Raw genomic sequence first — 21,877 nt, 5'->3', positions numbered from 1 at the left:
TGTGTACTCACCATACGTGTAAAGCATATGGCTTTAATAAAGGGAAAGGTAAAGGGACCTCTGACCATTAGGTCCAGTCGCGGAAGACTCTGGGGTTGCGGCGCTCATCTCGCTTTATTGGCCGAGGGAGCCAGGGTACAGCTTCTGGGTCATGTGGCCAGCATGACTAAGCCGCTTCTGGCGAACCAGAGCAGCGCACAGAAATGCCATTTACCTTCCCACCGGAGTGGTACCTATTTATCTACTTGCACTTTGACGTGCTTTCGAACTGCTAGGTTGGCAGGAGCAGGGACCGAGCAATGGGAGCTCACCCCGTCACGGGGATTCAAACTGCTGACCTTCTGATCGTCAAGTCCTAGGCTCTGTGGTCAGTGGCGTAGCGTGGGTTGTCAGCACCCGGGGCAAGGCAAGTAATTTGCGCCCCCTAACCGCACCGCACGCCTGCCACCCCCCCACACAGTGGGCAGCGACCCGGCGGCTCGGCTCGGATTTGCACAGCCAGCACTGCAGTGAGAGAGAGTGAGTGAGCCAGGTAGGGGCAGAGAGCTGCGAGTGCGAGCGCCCCCCCCCCAGATTTTGCGCCCGGTGCGGCCGGCCCCCCCTGCACCCCCACGCTACGCCACTGTCTGTGGTTTAACCCACAGCGCCACCCATGTCCCTTATGGCTTTAATAGTCCCCCCCAAATAACTGCAGTTTACCCCTCACAGAGCTACGGTTCCCAGCACACTTAACAAAACTACACTCTAGAGCAGGCATTGACAAACTCTGGTCCTCCAGATGTTTGGGACTACAGCTCCCATCATCCCTAACTAACAGGACCGGTGGTCAGGGATGATGGGAATTGTAGTCCCAAACATCTGGAGGGCCTATGCTTGCTCTAGATCCCTGCTCAGTAAGACTGATAACGTCTAGTGGGAGTGGATTGACTGTGTGGGCCCAGGGGGTGTTCAGTGCCTCACCGTGAGAGGAAGTTATACCATCAGGAGCAAGTCAGTAGTAAACCACACAAAGTAAGTGGAGTTAACTCTTTATCTGAAGAAACAGGATCTGCTCACGAGTGTCAGGCCCAATGAACACAGCAACTCTTCTTGGGTAGGGTTTGCCAGTATGAAGCAGTTGCAGAAACTGAAGGTTCCCACCTTCTCACAGCTGCCTAAGTCTCTTCCTCTCCAGAGCTTTCCCCAAGCAATCTGAGACTGAGACTGAGACTGAGCCTTTGCTCCTCCCGCTTCATGCTAATTCTGGAAGACAAGTGGGGAGGGGAGCTTGTTGCAGCAGCAAGAGGAGACACCTGTTCCTCTTCACAAACTGGACTCCTCTTGGCCTCCCGCCTCTCCTGCTTCTGCTTCAGCTTCTAATTCTGTACTTCATTCTGCCACAGAGTCTCCCAGCTCACTAAGCCCTGTTACCTCTTGGGCTTCCGACACACCCTCCCCCCGGTTTTCTCCCTCTGGCCACTCATCACCGTCCCACCACCAATTCCCTGGCTCTGAGCCTTCTTCCCTTTGGGGGTTCTCCAGCCAGTGCCTCCCACCATTCCTGTGTGTCTAGCCAGTGCCTGACATATACCCACTGCTTTGAAAGACGTGGTGATGGCCTGGGACTAGGGCTTGGACTCAGAACCAGAGGAGTCTCAGTCTGCACCAAATCCTTTGCCTCAGGCATCATCTGAACCAAGTCTGGGGCCTGATCCTGAAGAGCCCCAGCCTGCACAGGTTCCCCTGCAACAAGCACCAGCTGGGCCGAGTCCGGGGCCTGAGCCTGCCCTGGCTCCAGATGCAGGGATGACCTCGTTGCCTTCAGCTGGGCCATCACTTACAGCTGCTCCACTACCGGTTGGGTCAGAGGAGGCTGAGGTGGCCTCTGGGTCTAGTAACTCACCGACATCTCCTGAGCTGCAGAGACTAAGGTCCGAGGGAAGGAGAGACCTGAGTACTCGCAGGAGGAGTGCTCAACTTTGGGCAAAACAGGGAGGTGTGTCGGCAGGGGATTAGGACCGGCCATTACCCTGACAAAGATAAAAGGCTGTCGGACCCCACCCCAGGTTGCTGGAGCGACACTGCTATATGCCAAATCCTGCCTGAGATCCTGTACCTGCCCTTGTCTGGTTTCCTACCTCGTGTCCTGCCTTGGCCCTGTTGGACTGGCTCCTTGCGGAACCTTCGGATTCTGGACCGGTCCTGGACCGCGTTTCACGAGTTACCCCTGGGCCCAGCACAGATGTGGTGTTGTGGGCGTTCCTCCCTGGATCCAGAGATTTTGCAAAACTACTGTCCAGATTCCAATATTCCTTTATTGGGCAAGGTGATTGAGAAGGTAGTGGCCAGTCAGCTGCAGGTATCCTTGGGGGAAGCAGATGATCTGATTTCAGCCTTACTCATTACCGTATTTTTCGCTCTATAAGACGCACCAGACCACAAGATGCACCTAGTTTTTGGAGGAGGAAAACAAGAAAAAAAATATTCTGAATCTCAGAAACCAGAACAGCAAGAGGGATCGCTGCGCAGTGAAAGCAGCAATCCTTCTTGCTGTTCTGGCTTCTGGGATAGCTGCGCAGCCTGCATTTGCTCCATAAGACGCACACATATTTCCCCTTACTTTTTAGGAGGAAAAAAGTGAGTCCTATAGAGCAAAAAAAAAAAAACGATAATTACCTGAATTGGGAGAGAGTTCTCCTTGCTGTTTCAGGTTTTGATACTATGACGTTCTTCCGGAGTGACTAGGGGAAGTGGGAGTTGGTTCTGCTGCTACCTGCAGGGTCACTACCAGAAAGTAGCGCTAAGAGTTTGTTGCTTGGCTCCATGGCTTTTGGGCTGTGGGGGTCCCACAAGGATCTATTCTGTCTCCTGTGCTATTAAACATTGATATGAAACCATTGTGGGCTACCACCTGAGGATTTGGACCATGGTGTCATCATTATGAGATACATCTCTATCTCTCCGTTCCATCAGAATCAGGAGAGGTTGTGAAGGTGTTGACCTGTCTGGAGGCACTGATAAGACTGGATGCAGGGGGCAATAAACTGAGGCTGAATCCTGATAAGTTGGAAGTGTTGTGGGCAGGTGGTTCCTACGTCCAAGAACGAGGTGTATGACATCTTTCTGGGAGAGGTTGCCCTCCCCCTTGAAATATCAGGATTGTACTACTCCTAGATTTGGACCTGTTGCTAGAATCTCAAGCAGCTTCTAACAAACTTAAGCCTTGCTTTGGTTGTTCCTGAACTGAGTTGGCTTGACCTCAGTTGGCCATGCTCTAGTGATCTTCTGCTTGCACTACTGTAATACGCTGCCCTTGAAGATAGTCCAGAGGCTGCAATTAGTGAAGAATGTGGCTGTTATGTTGATAAGTGGGGCAGCCCAATGGGACCATGTGGCTCTGGTTCTGAAAGCACTCCACTGGGTGCCAGTGAGCTACAAGATGAAGTTCAGCATGGTGGTTGGTTGGTTGGCATCCATCTGTCTTGGGAGACAATGGAGGAGTGTGCCTTTGGACATGAAGTTAAACTGTTGGAAGATCATGCTATGGCTTAGTAGCATTCTATGGCTTGGAACCCAATTTCTTTAAAAAGTTTTCCCCAGCACCAACCATCTTGGACTGTATGACTGGCAGGCAAGGCTGCCCAGTTGACAGGGCCTTTTCAGTGGCAGTTCTTCGGTTGTGGAATGTGCCCCTGCCCTAGTGAGGCACACTTGTCTCCATCATTGCAAACTTTCAGGAGGAATGTTTACCCAGGAATGGCTGAAGAATACTGTTCCTGGCAACCTCAAGATCATTGGATAGAAGAATGTTGTTGTTGTTTAAGTGTAACTGCTTTTAGATGTTTGCTTTCAGAATATTGTTTTAACTGTTTTTGCTTTGTTTTTGTTTTTAAATTGTGTATCTGTTTGCCCCTCTGGGTTCCTTGGGGAGGAAGGGCGGGATATAAATTCAATAAACAAACAGGAAAGTGTGACATGCCATATAAGTTATGTGTTTTCGCCTTTGTCAGTCAATGAAAATGCTACTTCCTTCCTCCTCCAAGGTATCGCAAGCTTGCGCTTTGGAAAGCTGTGTACATTGTGATAGCGCAAGTCACACAAATATACCTGTGGATCAGTTCCAATGACATCACTAGGGATGAGCCAAACTCCCCAAATATCACAACTTCCTATTCTGTGAACTGTTTGCCTTTAAAAAAAAATCAACTCCTTACTGGATTTCTTGAGAGACTGATGGTGAAACTGCATGCTACATTAGCTAGGTAGCTGTGCCTTGAAGCAAAAGTTTGTTGTGTTAACACAATTTCCAGTGCAGAACTCCTGATCCAGGCATTAGTATCAGAGAGTAGAGGTTTAACCTTTTCTTCCTTTGGTGTTCATCATCAGCAGCATCATAAACTTTATTGCACTAGCCAAAGGCCACAGCATCATTCACAATGGGAACAAAAAGAAAAGCAACAATAAGCATAGAAACCATGAAAACATCAGGCACTGCAGATACAATAAACCACGATCACTTCTCCTAAAAATTATTTGTTGCATACGATAGAATAGCAAGGGATTCTCAGATAGAATGTGCCAGTTTAAATGTCCGAATCACCTTTGCAATTGACCACTATTTTATCTAGTTCTTTTCTCCTGATCTTCTTAGCTGCCAACACATATAGTGCTATTTTTACGAAGTCATCAGTATCACTCAGCAGCCATTTCACCCTTTCTGCCCTGTTCGAGTGTGTTCCATTCATAAGCAGGGGTTTTATAAATCGGCCTCTTGGGCTTTCCAATAAATAGTGGTACAGGTCCTCTACGCAAGGTTGCCCACACAGACAAAGTCTCTCCTTGTACTGTACTTTGCCACAATGACCATCCACCACCGCCGAGGGCATCAATTGTAATTGTAATTCTGTAAAAGTGATTCTTAGTATGGCAAGTGGGTTAGCCTACGGCACCCGGTATTCATAAGCGGTCTCCCATCCAAGTTCTAACCAGGTCTGACCCTGCTTAGCTTCTGAGATCAGACAAGATTGGGTGTGTTCAGCGTAGTATGGCCGTAGACGCCTTTGGTGGTCCTAATTCAGACTGAGGCCCATGTGTTTACCATTTGAATTGGGTGGGGAAAGCTCCCTTCTTCTCATTAAACATGCAGAGGCTCAGCCCATCCTACAGCTTGACTCTTTTCATCTGAATGGGGGAAAGCTGGCTGTGGGAGCTGTTGATTGGCTAGTACCTATGACGTTAATGCTTGCAGGGACAGATCATTAGTTGAACGGTATCTTAAGTCAGAAAAAAGTCAAGCTGGCTGGGTGGCTGGCTGGCTGCCTGAAGTATATACAGAAGGTAAAGTCTGATGGGCAAACAAACTTTAATGGTTGCTCACACAAATGCGGACCTTCCAAATGTCCCTATTTTCCAAGGATAGTCCTGGATTTACAGAAGCCATCCTGGTTTCTGATTTGATTCCAGAATGTCTTGCATTTCCTTGTTGTTGTTGTTTAGTTGTTTAGTCGTGTCCGACTCTTCGTGACCCCATGGACCAGAGCACACCAGGCACTCCTGTCTTCTACTGCCTCCCGCAGTTTGGTCAAACTCATGCTGGTAGCTTCGAGAACACTGTCCAACCATCTCATCCTCTGTCGTCTCCTTCTCTTTGTGTCCTCCATCTTTCCCAACATCAGGGTCTTTTCCAGGGAGTCTTCTCTTCTCATGAGGTGGCCAAAGTCTTGGAGCCTCAGCTTCAGGATCTGTCCTTCCAGTGAGCACTCAGGGCTGATTTCCTTCAGAATGGAGAGGTTTGATCTTCTTGCAGTCCATGGGACTCTCCAGAGTCTCGTCCAGCACCAGAATTCAAAAGCATCAATTCTTCGGCGATCAGCCTTCTTTATGGTCCAGCTTTCACTTCCATGCATGTCCCTATTTTTATCAGAGAAATGTTGGAGGGTTTGGAGTTATGCAACCCCTGAGCCAAAGAGATAAGTAACTATACAACCTTTGGAAGACATCTGAAGGCAGCCCTCTATAGGGAAGTTGTTGAATGTTGAATGTTTTATTATGTTTTTATATGTGTTGAAAGCTGTCCAGAATGGCTGGGGCAACCCAGGCAGATGGGTGGGTTATAAATAATAAAATGAGGATGGTGGTGATGGAATTGTTGTTGTTTAGTCGTTTAGTCGTGTCTGACTCTTCGTGACCCCATGGACCAGAGAACGCCAGGCACCTCTGTCCTCCACTGCCTCCCGCAGTTTGGTCAAACTCATGCTGGTAACCTCGAAAACACTATCCAACCGTCTCGTTCTCTGTCGCCCCCTTCTCCTTGTGGAATAGGACGTCCCTATTTTCATCAGAGAAATGTTGGAGGGTGTGAAAATGTGTAAGGCAATTTGTGCTGAAATTGTATTTGTGTTGTTGGCAGAGAAAGCGCTGTGATTTATGGCCCAAACTAGAAATTATGGGGAAGTGTGACTTCTGCTGAACTGTATCCTTCCAGCAACATCTAGTAAAAGGAAATGTGTGATGTAACATAATTGGAAGGTTGGATGAATCTCTCAGTTTCGGTGTGCCTCAGTTTCTCATTTTTGCAATCTTAAGTTCAGTCAGCATTTCCCCAATGAAAAAAAAGCATAAGCACTTTCACAAACATTTCTCCTAATATAGTCCCTTAGTGAAAATAATGTGCAAAAATGTGTTAATATCATACAGATTTTTGTGCGCACTTTTCTGCAATGTATACATTTTTTGTACACATTTTTTCTAAGAAGGAGGCAGCTATGTGTTTCCTATACTGTCTAATTTGGACTATCTTATGTCTGCCTTCACCTAAGGATGGACTTTGCTGCCACAGACAGGTATAATTTCTCATTTGCCGGATTTTCATCCAATCTCATTTTTGAAATGTGTTGCAAAATGTGACAGTTTCTTAACTGTTACAAATGCAGGATACTGCAGATTCCTAGATGCTTGCAGCGTAGAAAAGAGTAATTGCTTTATTAAGATTGCTACTGCCCAATTCCCCTATAAATGCAATCCCAAAGATTTAGATACATGTCATGGAGCATGACCGGATTATAATGGTGCAATTATAGCAATTGCACTAGGGACAATGTCTGCAAGATTATGAGCTTTTTCTCTATTCTTTTCAAAGTACAGTCATACCTCGAGTTGAATATGCTTCATGTTGTGCGTGTTCGTGTTGCGCTCCGTGGCAACCCGGAAGTAACGGAGCGCGTTGCTTCCAGATTTTGCCGCTCGCGCATGCACAGACGCTCAAAATGACGTCACGCGCATGCGCAGAAGTGGCGAAAAGCAACGCGTACGTGCGCAGACGTGCCGTCACTAGTTGCGTTTGCTTCTGGATGCAAACGGGGCTCCGGAATGGATCCCGTTCAGATCCAGAGGTACCACTGTACTTTTCTAGCCCTCCTGGAAATGAAGTTATAAAGCAAAATGTGCAGGTAACGAAGCAACTTCTATAAGTTGAGACAGCCTGACTGCTCCTGCCTTTCAATATTTTTAGCCATTGAGTGAAGTGACAGCTGTGATCAATGAATGATTTGTTTGGACACCAGGCTATAGAAATCACTGAAGTCACGTTCCGCCCCCCCCCTTTAGTGCATTTTTATTTCCTACTTCTTATTTTCTTTGGATTGCTGTAGTGTGATCACCCTCCCTCCCTCTCTAGTAATTAGGTTTCATCTTTCTTATGATGGCTTCATGAGAGATCAGGTCCTAGATATTATTTTCTGCAAATACTACTACACAATGAGTAGATGGTGTTGTTGTTGTTTATTAAATTTGTGTACCACCCTTCATCTGAAGATCACAGGGTGGTTCACAATGTAAAAGTACAAAATGAAAACACAAAAGACATAATAAAACAAAAATAAACCAGTAACACCCCCTCTCCACACACAAACACATTAAAAAGACCATAGAATCTTACTCTGCCAAAGGCCTAGTTATTGAGAAATGTTTTCACCTGGCGCCTAAAGTAATGAAGTTGCCAGGTGAGCATCTCATGGGAGAACATTCCACAAGCGGGGAGCCACCACAGAAAAGGCCCTCCAGACCTCTCATGGATGGGGCACACAAAGAAGAGCCTCAGATGATGACCACGAGTTCCAGGGCTGTTCATATGGGGAGAGGTGGTCCTTGAGGTCTTGCAGTCCTGAGCCAAATTTGCAGATGACACCAAACTGGGAGGGGTGGCTAACACCCCAGAGGACAGGATCACACTTCAAAACGACCTTGACAGATTGGAGAACTGGGCCAAAACAAACAAGATGAACTTTAACAGGGAGAAATGTAAAGTATTGCACTTGGGCAAAAAAAATGAGAGGCACAAATACAAGATGGGTGACACCTGGCTTGAGAGCACTACATGTGAAAAGGATCTAGGAGTCTTGGTTGACCACAAACTTGACATGAGCCAACAGTGTGACGCGGCAGCTAAAAAAGCCAATGCAATTCTGGGCTGCATCAATAGGAGTATAGCATCTAGATCAAGGGAAGTAATAGTGCCACTGTATTCTGCTCTGGTCAGACCTCACCTGGAGTACTGTGTCCAGTTCTGGGCACCACAGTTCAAGAAGGACACTGAGAAACTGGAACGTGTCCAGAGGAGGGCAACCAAAATGGTCAAAGGCCTGGAAACGATGCCTTATGAGGAACGGCTAAGGGAGCTAAGGGAAGAGGAGGTTAAGGGGTGATATGATAGCCATGTTCAAATATATAAAAGGGTGTCACATAGAGGAGGGAGAAAGGTTGTTTTCTGCTGCTCCAGAGAAGCGGACACGGAGCAATGGATCCAAACTACAAGAAAGAAGATTCCACCTAAACATTAGGAAGAACTTCCTGACAGTAAGAGCTGTTTGACAGTGGAATTTGCTGCCAAGGAGTGTGGTGGAGTCTCCTTCTTTGGAGGTCTTTAAGCAGAGGCTTGACAACCATATGTCAGGAGTGCTCTGATGGTGTTTCCTGCTTGGCAGGGGGTTGGACTCGATGGCCCTTGTGGTCTCTTCCAACTCTATGATTCTATGATTCTATGAAAGCTTTTAAGGTCAAAACCAGCACGCTGAATTGGCAGCTAGGATCCATGTAATATGCTCAAACCGTCTTGCCCTGGTGGGCAATCTGGCCTCTGGATTCTTCACCAGCTGAAGTTTCCAAACTGTATTCAGACACACGTATAACGTGTTGCAGCTGCGTGTTGAGACCTTTAACCCCCCCTCCCCCCCGAAATAAAGTCAGACAAGACTCAAATTTTGGTTTGGTTTTTAGCAGAATTTAGGCCACAACTTTATTGATTACAGAAAGTGAGTGGTTGCATAGGCTCTGGTTCGACTAGCTCCCTGCCATGCAGGTAGCGCTGACCCCGGGGTTCCAGCATAGGTCAGCTACGGGTGAACACCTGGATAAGCGGAAAGCCGGGAACAGGCTATCTCCGCCACCCAGATGCCCCCCTGGACTCAGGCACGGGCATAACCCCCTCTCAGGGTTTGACGAAACTAGCAAGTCCCTGGATTCCTTTAACGGAATACCCTTCACATAGGGATGGTGAGAGCATTCTCCCATCCCTATCACGTGAACCAGAGCCTATCCGCAACCTTACAAGTTGTGACGATTTGCTATGCGGCAGGTGAAACCCAAATGGCAACAGCCAATCAGCCAAGTGGGGAAAATTCCTGCCGTGCCCCTGTCCCAATGACAGACGACACACGACGGCATAGCAAGGTCAAGCGCAAAGCCCTAAAAATAGGGAGAGGTGGGTGGGTGTTCCAAATGCACGCGCCGAAAGAGGAAGCTCTGGGTCACGTGCATGGGCTTAAATAGGTCCCTCGAACTGTTTGGACTGCGTCCCATTGGCCAGATTGCACCCTGCATCAAAGGACCTACCAATCGGGTGTTGCGGCTATTCAAACGTACCCACCCACAACACAGGGTCAGGTTGCCAGGTCCCACCGCAACACATGCCCTCTTTAAGGGAGGATCTGATTAATCTAATCTAGATGTTATCAGAGCGTAGGCCCCAGAAGTTAGGCTATACCTGTCTGGATAAGGGCGCAGCTGGGCCACCAGTCGAAGCTGATGGAAAGCACTCTGCACCGCTTAGGCCACTTGGCCCTCAAGTGGCAGCAGTGGATCCAAAAGCTGCATATCGGCTCCTTCAGAGGAAGTGTAACCCCATCAAGAGCAGGCCACCCCATCCCTCCAGTCTAGGGAACCACCCACTCACAGTGTCTCAATCTCACCTGGATTGAGCTTCAGTTTGTTGGCTCTCATCCAGTCTATTTCCAAGGCAAGCACACTGGCATCCAATTAAAGAGCACCGCCACCCAATCACAAAGGCAAAATGTGAAAACTTGCAAAGCGGATTAGGCATGCATACTGCTGCAAAAGGCACTGAAGTCTAGTTGTGCAGTGGTATATATGTCTTTCTGGAAAGTACCGTATTTTTCCGTGTATAAGTCTAGGCCCCCCCCCAATAAATAATGTCAAAAATTAGGGGGCGTCTTATACACGGACACTGTATCTCCCCATTTTCTTAAATCTGAGTCCTCCAAAATAGGGGATGTCTTGTACATGGGGCCGTCTTATGGATGGAAAAATATGGTAAGTTTCTTTGTGTACACTGAGGTTTCCTCCCAGGCAAGCGTGCACAGGTTTGCAAAGGATAATGTTAACAACATTTATTAGTAATATTTTTTTTTAAAAAAAAGGGATTTAAAGAATTCTGGTTTTAGCCAGCAGAAGGAAGTGTCCCACCCATCTGCAAAACTTTCTACTCCTCCTTGGCTTTGTATTTGCCAGAGGATTTATCCAGTGCTATTTTTATAGAAAAACAGGAGCCGGAACTCACAATGAACGCCTCCTTTGTTCTCTTATAATGCTCACCTAAGAGGTGCTGGAACTGAGTTCTGGCTGGGGAAAAAAACCCCTGGTTTTATCTTTGGAGCAGAGCTTTGGAAAGTGGGAGCAGGTTTTATTCTTTTACTGGGCAATTAGGAAAAATAGTGGCCTTATGCTTTTCCTTACTATTTTACTTGCGAAAGCAAAGTAGGGGGGAAAAAGGGGGGGTGTTTTTAAAATGAAAGCACGTCACTCTGATTTCCAGTTTGGCAAAACGTTTTTTGTTTGTGTTTCGCTGCAAGTTCCGAAACCTGATGGGCTCGGCATATTTTTGTAGTTCCTGAAAGTTTATATCGTTCTAAACCTCATAGCATTTAAGTTACCACAACACATATTTTATGGTACCTTGTTTAATGCATTCCTGGGGGTGAGGGCTGGGCCCCCATTTTGGGAAATACAGCAGGACCCCAGCCAGCTTAACCTGGTTTTGACATGGAGGTAAAGTCGAATTCCATGGGAATCAATGGTCCAGATTCCCAGCGGTTATAAATCTGTCTGGTTCCTTTGATTTACAGGTGACCACACTAAATAGACATCCATCATTTTCTAATGCCAGCTTCCTGGGAACTCTTTGTAAATTCTTTGTTTCATTCTGTTCTGCCAAATGTCTTCTTTATTTGATCTTGCTTGGCCAGCAGAAGGGAGTTTCCCCCCCCCTCTCCGCTCCCTGTAAAGCTTTCCACGGCTCCCCGAATTTCTGTTTACCAACCTCTCTGCGGTTGTGTTGCAAGGCGCAATGAGTTATTGCTTGTCAAAGTCACCAAGATTCTTGAAGGAAAGGCATTATTATTAAGCATAAGGCACTGTTATGGTTATGAGTCCTGCCTTGAAATCTTACAACGAGGTGAATCGCTTGTCACCGTGACTTGTCCAACTTGTTTTATCTATCGTGTTGGTGGCTTCGTTTTTTTTAATCCTAATCCAGCCCATAAAGCATCAAATGTTCACAGTGATCATGCCACACAACCTGCTGTGAATGTCGCCCAGTGGAGGCGAGGGCTCCTCAGCTACAATCAGTACCTGCAGGTAAGAACTCTTCTACTTTTTAAAAACTGTGGATGGTTTTCGACAAGGAGGCAGCGGCCGACATTGCAACAGTTTGGATTCCCTGCCAGAGTTTGGGAGGCTGTTTCCACCCCCCCCCTCAAACTGGCTGTGCCTCTCTGGTTGTATAATTTGTATGAAAAGTAGACTTTGCTAGTAGGTGCTTTCTTTCTTTCTTTCTTTCTTTCTTTCTTTCTTTCTTTCTTTCTTGTTACTGGAAGAAAGTATTAAAGCAGCGAAAACGGCTGAGGAAAAGGAAGAGACCTTGCCCCTGGCTGGCACTCATTCAGTGGACTGACCACCCTCTGACTGCTGTATACATTTACAAGGGATATGGAAGTGTGACAGACATGTGAGAATGCATTGCCTCATCTCTCTCTGCTGCGGAGACTGCTGTCTGTATGGGATTTCAGGGGAGAGGAGCAGTTAAGAAAAGGAGAAAACGAGGCTGCGGTTTGGGGCACAGACACTGGGGTTCAAGCCCAAATTCACTGGGATTTCTTGTGTGAACACGTCAATGCCCTCACTGTACTGCATTTTACTACTGGATATAATGATTCCTTTATCTTTCTGTACAAATTCCCCCTCTGTTTAGGACTTTGCTATCTTTCCCCTGATCAATGAACACTTGCTTGTGACAACTCAGTTCTGCAAACTCTCTGTGTCCAGGCTGTCTATATATGTTGAGCATCAAGTGTTTGGGAGCGGGGAAAGCACAGGATTTATTTGTTTGTTTTATATCCTTGGCATTTGTTTTATTTGTTTCTTTCTTTCTTTCACAATATTGGCATACGATCCTTCAGCAAAGCGGCTATCAAAAGAACAAGGAGTCTTTGCTTGTGAGCTTCAAAAGGCATCTGGGTTGTTGGATAGCCTTAAAACTGCTTTCTCGATTGATTGCTGCTGACATGATGTTCTGTTGAAACTATTACAGTATTGCAGTGATTCTCTCTGTGTGTTTTGAATTATTATATTGCAATGTTTCCCCATGAGGTCGTGAAAGTGTGTGGAAAAGAGGGCCTTAAACATTTTAAATAGTCTGAAGGACTGTTGCTGGAGTGGAAATGTTGAAGTAGATGGACGCCCGGATCGAGTCAGGCAGCCCTTGTGATCTTAGGGTTTGGGATGTAGGATCCAGAGATCTTTCCTCGAGGAAGAACTGTCCGTTGCACAGATAAAACTGGTTCCCAGAATTCCAAGAACAATAGTTTGCCCCTAGGAAAAATGCTGTTCTACTTGTTCATCCAGAGGCATTTCTTATGGCACTTACATTATGGTTGTGCACCTGTTGAATTGTAATTTATTAAATTAATGCATTTAATAAACCTCCTGTGACTCTCATGCTCAGACTGTCTGGTAGCTTACATTGCCTTATGTTGATTGGCTAGTCTTCTATTGTTTGGTTATCGTTCTGCCCGCCATCGTTCTGCTCGGACACTGAGGTCCAGCGCTGAGGGCCGCCTGGCGGTTCCCTCGTTGCAAGAAGCCAAGTTACAGGGAACCAGGCAGAGGGCCTTCTCGGTAGTGGCACCCGCCCTGTGGAACGCCCTCCCACCAGATGTCAAAGAGAAAAATAACTACCAAACTTTTAGAAGACATCTGAAGGCAGCCCTGTTTAGGGAAGCTTTTAATGTTTAATAGGTTATTGTATTTTAGTGTTTTGTTGGAAGCCGCCCAGAGTGGCTGGGGAAACCCAGCCAGATGGGCGGGGTATAAATTATTATTATTATTATCGTTCCCTTTTCTAGTTATGTAGTGCATCCATAAATCCAGGTGTGCTGGAAAGCCAAAATGGGAGTGGGGAAGCTTAGGTAAGAGACACCTCCCCCCAAAAAAAACTTTGCATGAAGGTTTGGGACGATAGAAATATCCAACTGTCCTGCTACCCTGCCACCCAATGACCGGCCACGGGCTGCTTATATGCTACGGCTTTGGTGCATTGACAACAGAAAGCAGTGCAAGGCCACAGCTGGCCAGGATTGGGAGTTAAACAGAAGGGAAGCAAACACCTCCTCATGGTTGAATTAAGTCGTGAGGGAGGGCTGCACCTTTGCAGTTTTGAAAGCCACTGCTTTGCAGGAATTGCATTTCTCCACTTGGTTTGTGAATGTTGGAAGATTCTTTTTTTTTTGAGAAGATTAAAGATTTTATTCTAAGCAGCAATTTTATTCTAAACAGCAAGCAATATATACATACCAAGCCAGCACCTCAATCTGCTACTTGGAAGCCCTCAAGAATCAGCAAAGTGACTTCCCATCTGAAGGCAGCCCTGTTTAGGGATGCTTTTAACGTTTGATGCATTACTGTATTTTTATATTTTGTTGGAAGCCACCCAGAGTGTCTGGGGAAGCCCAGCCAGATGGGTGGGGTATAAATAATAAATTATTATTATTATTCCCGATAGCCTCAAGTTGCACGGCCCTCAGTCTGTGACAAGTTTCTCTCTAAACTATGCCCAAAACCATCCGATTTATAGATAGCTAACCTGTGTGGTTTGCCCGACTGACTAGGTGCAGATCACTAGTTACATGTAGATTGTTCATTAGTCACCCTCCCCCAATGCCTCACTTTCTCCAAACAATGTCCAACATCAAAGAATATCGAGAGAGAGATAGCTGTTGGAAGATTCAAGGCGGGTAAAAGAAAGTGCTTCTTTACACAATGCATAATTAAACAATGGAGGCAGCGATGGCCACCAAGTTGGGTGGCCTTAAAAGAGGATTAGACAGATTTCCCGAGGAAGAGAGGGCTGTCAATAGCTACTAGCCAGGATGGCTATTTTCTGTATCCACAGTTGGAATCAGCTATGCTTTTAAATGGGACGCGGGTGGCGCTGTGGATTAAACCACAGAGCCTAGGGCTTGCCGATCAGAAGGTCGGCGGTTCGAATCCCCGCGACGGGGTGAGCTCCCGTTGCTCGGTCCCTGCTCCTGCCAAAACCACGTCAAAGTGCAAGTAGATAAATAGGTACCGCTCCGGCGGGAAGGTAAACGGCGATTCTGTGTGCCGCTCTGGTTCGCCAGAAGCGGCTTAGTCATGCTGGCCACATGACCCAGAAGCTGTACCCTGGCTCCCTCGGCCAGTAAAGCGAGATGAGCGCCGCAACCCCAGAGTCGGCCACGACTGGACCTAATGGTCAGGGGTCCCTTTACCTTTACCTATGCTTCTAAATGCCAGTTGCTGGAAACCGCAAGAGGGGAGAGGGGTCTTGCGTTCAAAACCTGCTTGCTGGTTTCGCCCAAGCAACTGTTCAGCCACCATGAGAGAAGAACGCTGGATCTAGCAGGCTGTCTGTTATGTACTGAGTTGAATAGGATCCAAACTGCAGCAGTCTGATTGGTCCTAGAACAATAGGATCCAAAAGGCAGCAGTCTGATTGGTCCTAGAACAATAGGATTCAGAATGCAGTGGTCTGATTGGTCCTAGAACAATGCAGCAGTATGATTGGTTGGCAGGAACTACCCAATCATGCTCCACATAGAAGTGAATCCACAACCTGATTGGCTTACAGTAGAATTCCGGAATTAGCCAATCATGTGCAGCCCATTGTGTAAATAATGTATATAAAGCAGATACTTTGAGGGGACTTTCATTCATTCCTCCTCACCACTATGAGCTGAATAAAGAGCATGAAGTCACTTTGCGACTCTGAGTATATTTCACTGTCCTTATTGTTTTTAGGACTGTCAAGTAAAAATGGCGCACATCCTTAACACACTTCAATTGAATCATTTGGCTTTATCAGAGAGCTTACTCTGGAGAGAGTTTCAGCAATTCAATGCAATCCTCGCAGTGCTGTACTATTAGCTTCCCTCCTTCCTTCTTCCTTGGTAAAAAAAAATTTCTTACAGCCCTTTCCATTCATCTTCCTTCTGTCTCGTGCCTTTCTTCCTCTCCTTTCTTCCTCAGTATCTTTGAAGTCTAGTCCTGAGGGGAAGGCTTAACAAACTCTACAAACCTCAAAACCTAAACAAGAAAATGAGCCGAAGCCATAGGGTACAAAAGTTGCTCTTCCATATTAACCACAGGCTTAAGTCCTCAGGATCCAATCTGGCATGCACACCGTTCGGCTAAGACCTATAATTGCGATTTTATTTTTTTAATGGTATGGAGAAGCGGAAAGCTCTAATTGCTTTGCCATGTTGCCTGTTCATCACCATCCTTTGTTTTATTGCTGCCTGCAGCTCTGTGGCCCAGCAGGACAGAGATAGGTCAGGCAGCAGAGCGCATAAAGTATGAGAGGATATGATGGAAAGTCAGTCTGGCTGCTCCAAAGTCACTGCTCATTTAGCCTATTTCCACCACTGTAAGCAATAAAAGGTAAAGGGACCCCTGACCATTAGGTCCAGTCGTGGCCGACTCTGGGGTTGCGACGCTCATCCTCCTGCAATGAGGCTACATTTTAATATTTTAATGTTCCAATATTTTAATGTTGTATTTTGTTTTTGTTTTTAAGTTGTAATCATTCATCTTGTTTTTATTATTGCTTGTAAGCCGCTATGAGCCCGGCCTTGGCTGGGGAGGGCGGGGTATCAATAAAAAATTATTATTATTATTATTATCTCGCTTTACTGGCCGAGGGAGCCGGCGTACAGCTTCCAGGTCATGTGGCCAGCATGACTAAGCTGCTTCTGGCACATGGGAGCTTTGGGATTGTTGAAATATATGCAACAAGAAATGAATCAATTTGAGTTACACGGCTCAGATTGGGTCCACTAGACCCAACACTTTTAAGCAATATGGACAAAACTTGTTTCTGGGGCCGCTCTGGGATTGGGGCCCTGAAGCCTAAGCGTCATTAGTTTCCTAGTAGATCTGCCCCTGCTTCCCAATCCCACCAGAGGAGAAGCTGCTGCCACGTCTTCCATGGTAGCAGGGACCCACCACCGAAATCTGAAAGTTGCCACTGTGAGAACCCTGTAAGCAGGACTTTGGCAGGGACAAGGCAACAGCTGGTGAGCCGGTGTGGTGTAGTGGTTAAGAGCGGTAGTCTCGTAATCTGGTGAACCGGGTTTGCTTCCCTGCTCCTCCACATGCAGCTGCTGGGTGACTTTGGGCTAGACTTTGGACTCCTGAAGGAGAGTGAAAGGCGGGATATCAAATCCAAACTCTTCTTCTTCTTCTTACAGCTCTCACCTCAGGTGACAAAATCGGACAGGCGGACCTTGGTAAACATTATTCTAATACGAATGCAAATGCAATCCACCATTAGTACAGTGGTACCTCGGGTTACATATGCTTCAGGTTACAGACTCCGCTAACCCAGAAATAGTACCTCGGGTTAAGAACTTTGCTTCAGGATGAGAACAGAAATTGCACGCCAGCGGTGCAGCGGCAGCAGGAGGCCTCATTATCTAAAGTGGTGCTTCAGGTTAAGAACAGTTTCAGGTTAAGAACGGACCTCCGGAACGAATTAAGTTCTTAACCTGAGCTACCACTGTATATCCATATTGCAGTGAGCAGGCATTCTGCTTCAGATAGTGTGGGCTATGCCAGCCCTACATAGCAGACTAGTAAAGGTAAAGGTAAAGGACCCCTGACAGTTAAGTCCAGTTGCAGATGACTCTGGGGTTGCGGCGCTCATCTCACTTTAAAGGCTGAGGGAGCCGGCGTTTGTCCGCAGACAGTTTTTCCGGGTCATGTGGCCAGCATGACTAAGCTGCTTCTGGCAAAACCAGAGCAGCGCATGGAAACGCCGTTTACCTTCCCGCTGGAGAGGTACCTATTTATCTACCTGCATTTTTTGGTGTGCTTTCAAATTGCTAGGTTGGCAGGAGCTAGGACAGAGCAATGGGAGCTCACCTCCTCAGGGTGTTCGAACTACCGACCTTCTGATCAGCAAGCCCAAGAGGCTCAGTGGTTTAGACCATAGCGCTGCCCGCATCCTTACATAGCAGTTTAGTGTTGCTATACTGATGTTGTAGGAGTGAGGGCTATGGGGTAGCTCAGGGTTCCAAGATGGGGCCTTTGGCAAGCACAGTTAGTCCTGAGGCAAGGCCGTTGTGGGGCACAACTGTGAGGGTGGGGTGAAAAGGCGAGGCCCTGCTCTCCTCCCTCACACAGAGACTGCAACATGTTTCAGGATGGCTGAGTGGAGCTTTCCCCGTACATATGTACAGGAAGGAAAGAGGGCAGGTCACACGCGTTCCTGCTAATTCTGTCAGACTTGAGTGTGAAGTCAAATCTTATCTGCTACATCTTCCTGGAGCCAGTCACCTTGAGCAGCCTCAGGTGAACCCCGGAAACTCTGGATGTGATGTTTCTTGAGGCAGAGCCAGCTCTCGTTCCACCTCTGTCTGCTGGGTCAGCCCTGAGATAGGTACTCCTCATCGTGCTTACATGAATCAGAACCTCAGCCCTGCGTTACGCAATGGCAATGAACATGCAGCCACCTCGGCACCCGGTTTGCCTGCCATGCCCTGCCTTTTTGCTGCGCTGATGGTTACAGTAAAAACAATGGGAATTTAATGGTTTAGTCATAGCTAGCATACTGGTTTTCCCAGTAGTGATGTATGGAAGTGAGAGCTGGACCATAAAGAAGGCTGATCGTCGAAGAATTGATGCTTTTGAATTATGGTGCTGGAGAAGACTCTTGAGAGTCTGCATGGACTGCAAGAAGATCAACCCTATCCATTCTGAAGGAAATCAGCCCTGAGGGCTCACTGGAAGGACAGATCGTGAAGCTGAGGCTCCAATACTTTGGCCACCTCATGAGAAGAGAAGACTCCCTGGAAAAGACCCTGATGTTGGGAAAGATGGAGGGCACAAGGAGAAGGGGACGACAGAGGACGAGATGGTGGGACAGTGTTCTCAAAGCTACTACCATGAGTCTGACCAAACTGCGGGAGGCAGTGGAAGACAGGGGTGCCTGGTGTGCTCTGGTCCATGGGGTCACGAAGAGTCGGACACAACTAAACGACTAAACAACAACAAAGCACATCCAGGTCTCAATTGGCCATTTTATAGAAGGACTGAAAGCAGAGCTTTCAGGTCAGCCTTCCTGAGGCAAAATTTACTACTGGTGGTAGTAGTAGTAGTAATATTTGCTCGCCCTTTCCCCTAATGCCCCAAAGGGAGGTTGAAACCATTTTTTAAAAAACATTAAAAAATGGTTCAGAACAAATTACAATCACAAGAACAAGGTGGGTTCAACAAATATACAGCTTAAGTGTCAGAGGTAAAGAGGTACATCGTCAGCTGTGGAGGAAAATTATACAGTGGTACCTCAGTTTATGAACTTAATCCATTCTGGAAGTCCGTTCTTAAACCGAAACCGTTCTTAAACTGAGGTACGCTTTCCCGAATGAGGCCTCCCGCTGCCGGTGCCCTTCCACCATTCGGTTTCTCTTGTTAGATCGAGGTAAAGTTCGCAAACCAGAACACTACTTCCGGTTTGCGGAGTTCGTCAACCGAATCGTTCATAAACAGGGCTGTTCTTAAACCGAGGTACCACTGTATAGCGAAGGTGCCAGATATGGTTACTTGATACCATGTGAAAACTCTCCTGCACAAGCTCCAGGTGAATGAAGAAGGAAGTGGTGACCCAAAATGTCATTTCAAAGGGGCATGCTGCTGAGCAAGGCAAAATCAACCGGTAACGAGCTTTCCTTTTCAGCATGAAGCCGGTTTCTCAAGAAACACTTTGAAGGGATGCAAAATATGCCATAGATCTAGAGCAGGCTTCCTCAACCTTGGCCCTCCAGATGTTTTTGGCCTACAACTCCCATGTTCCCTAGCTAGCAGGACCAGTGGTCAGGGATGATGGGAATTGTAGTCTCAAAACATCTGGAGGGCCGAGGTGAAGGAAGCCTGATCTAGAGTGTGTGTGGACTACCTAGGTAGTACTTCATCTCCATTGAGTCTAGAATAAAATGTTGTCTAGAATAAAATGTTGCCAGAGCAGTACATTGGATGCTCGGGTTGCGAACGTGATCCGTGCGGGAGGCACATTCGTAACCTGCAGCACTGCATATGCGCACACGCGGGTCGCGATTTGATGCTTCTGCGAATGCGCAAAGCATGATTTAGTGCTTCTGCGCATGCGCGAGCACTGAAACCCGGAAGTAACCCATTCCGGTACTTCTGGGTTTGGCACGGTGTGCAACCCGAAAACACGCAACCTGAAGCGTCTGTAACCCGAGGTATGACTGTACATTCAAACCGCTTGACACCTGTTACATAACTCCTGTCTTATTTATTTATATCCTTCCTTTCTCCTAATATAGAACCTAAGGCAGCTCACAGCATAAATGAAAACAGATGCAACTAAAACACACACAATGAAGATAAATATTAAGAAGCAAGTTAAATAAACAACCCTACTAAAATCTGCACTAAAACACTAAAACCACTTAAAAGCAGCAATCCCTCTCTCTTTGTGCGTGTAACGCCTATCCTCAGAAGACCCTGCCACAACAGCCCAAGACAAAACAAAAATCGGTCTGCCAGCAAAATGAAAGTAGAGAGGAGGTCAATCCTGCTTTCCATGGAAGGGAGTTCCCCAAGCTGGGAACAGCCACTGAGAAGGCCATCTCTCATGTCCTCACATGCCTCTGAAGGTGGCAGGAGCAAGAGAAAGGCCTCCCAGAAGATCTCAAAGCCCAGGCAAGTTCATATGGAGATACGTACTGTCAGGGGCTCAGGAGCAGAAGCACAGGGGAGAGCGGAAATGGAGAGCGAAGGGGAGGAATCCGAGGGCAGCGTAGGGGAGTATGACAGTGACCCGAGAGATTCCATGAGCTTCTCCAGCGAATCAGAAGATTCCCAGAAGGGGGCGTCGATGGTCAGGGCAAGGGGGGTCCCGGGGGGGACGCACCAGAAACAAGGGGCCAGCGGGAACTCCCAAAGCAGCAGCGGGGGATCAGGACCAGCTTCCCCACCAGAGCGTAGTGGGGGGGAAGAGTCACATGTGTCAGGACCGGCCTCTCCTCCAGCGGGGAGAGAAGATGAGTCAGGGCTGACCACGCCTCCATCGGAGAGTGGGGGAACGGAGGGGAGGTCAGTTCTAGCTAGCCTCCCTGAAGGGGGAAGCAGTGACAGCAGCAGTGCAACGGTCAGGAGGAAGGTTGCCGGCTGGGCGCGCGCGCCAAGTTCAAATGTACAGGCGTGCAGGACAGCAGGAAACCCGGATTGGGAACCAGGTCCTAAAGCCCGCCGGAGGGAGGGGGAAGATTCAGGGGACTCAGCGTCAGAAGAGTCTAGGAGGGGCGAGACCCCGACAGACAGGCGGAACCAGAGGAGGAGAGAGCAAAGGAAGAGGTGGAGCAAGGCTAGAGTCTTAAACTGGTGTCTGGGGGGAGGAGATTCAGACGGAGCTTCGGCGGTCTAGAGTTTGAGACGTAGAGCTGCACGCTGCGGCTGTGAAAGTGAAACTGAACTTCAATAAAGACTTTAGTACTTAACAACGAAACGGCGCTGGTCCTTTGTGAGCTGGGACCTCGGGCAGCTCTGACACGTACCTCCATACAACCTGTAATTCCACCTGTTCTACCTGTAATTTGTCTTTGAACAAGCTACCCCATCTCGCCTGGCAACTATGGAAATATTTCCTCGAGACCAGAAATGAAGGCCCAAACCATATTGCCTGAACCTGTAGTGTCCACATAAGGCATGAGCCCAGACGTAAAATATTGTACCCAAGGCTTTTGCTCATATGGACTGCTGTGTAATTATCCTCTTAAAAAGGGGGCTTTATCTCTGTCTTGAGACAAACATGACCAATGGTTAATTGTACCTCTTGGTCCTTCCATCTTCACGGGCAATGTATCTTAAAGGTGTTGGCTTTGGTGAAGAGCAGTTGCTCTCTAGGAATCCAAGTGTCAAGGAATCTATTTTACCTAAGGGTTAAACTAAGGTAAAGATAAAGGGTAAAGGGACCCTTGACGATTAGGTCCAGTTGTGGCTGACTCTGGGGTTGCGGCGCTCATCTCGCTTTACTGGCCGAGGGAGCCGG

The 21,877-nt window shown here is 47.4% G+C and overlaps 1 protein-coding gene and 1 pseudogene across 1 annotated transcript in view; one reads left to right on the top strand and one right to left on the bottom strand.

The window, feature by feature from the left end:
* Positions 1-4,916: 4,916 nt before the first annotated feature.
* On the bottom strand, positions 4,917-5,035 carry LOC128401068 (uncharacterized; annotated as a pseudogene).
* A 6,491-nt stretch (positions 5,036-11,526) lies between these two features.
* Positions 11,527-21,877, top strand: part of LOC128400280 (transmembrane protease serine 11A-like) — a 73,589-nt gene continuing 63,238 nt past the window's right edge. Inside the window, exon 1 of the mRNA XM_053362439.1 lies at positions 11,527-11,907. The gene's annotated coding sequence lies outside the window, so the exon portion shown is untranslated. The remainder of the gene's footprint in view (positions 11,908-21,877) is intronic.

This window comes from Podarcis raffonei, chromosome 13, assembly GCF_027172205.1.
Source record: "Podarcis raffonei isolate rPodRaf1 chromosome 13, rPodRaf1.pri, whole genome shotgun sequence".
In the NCBI taxonomy this organism is placed as follows: Eukaryota; Metazoa; Chordata; class Lepidosauria; order Squamata; family Lacertidae; genus Podarcis; species Podarcis raffonei.
This window is presented reverse-complemented; position numbering and strand designations above follow the sequence as displayed.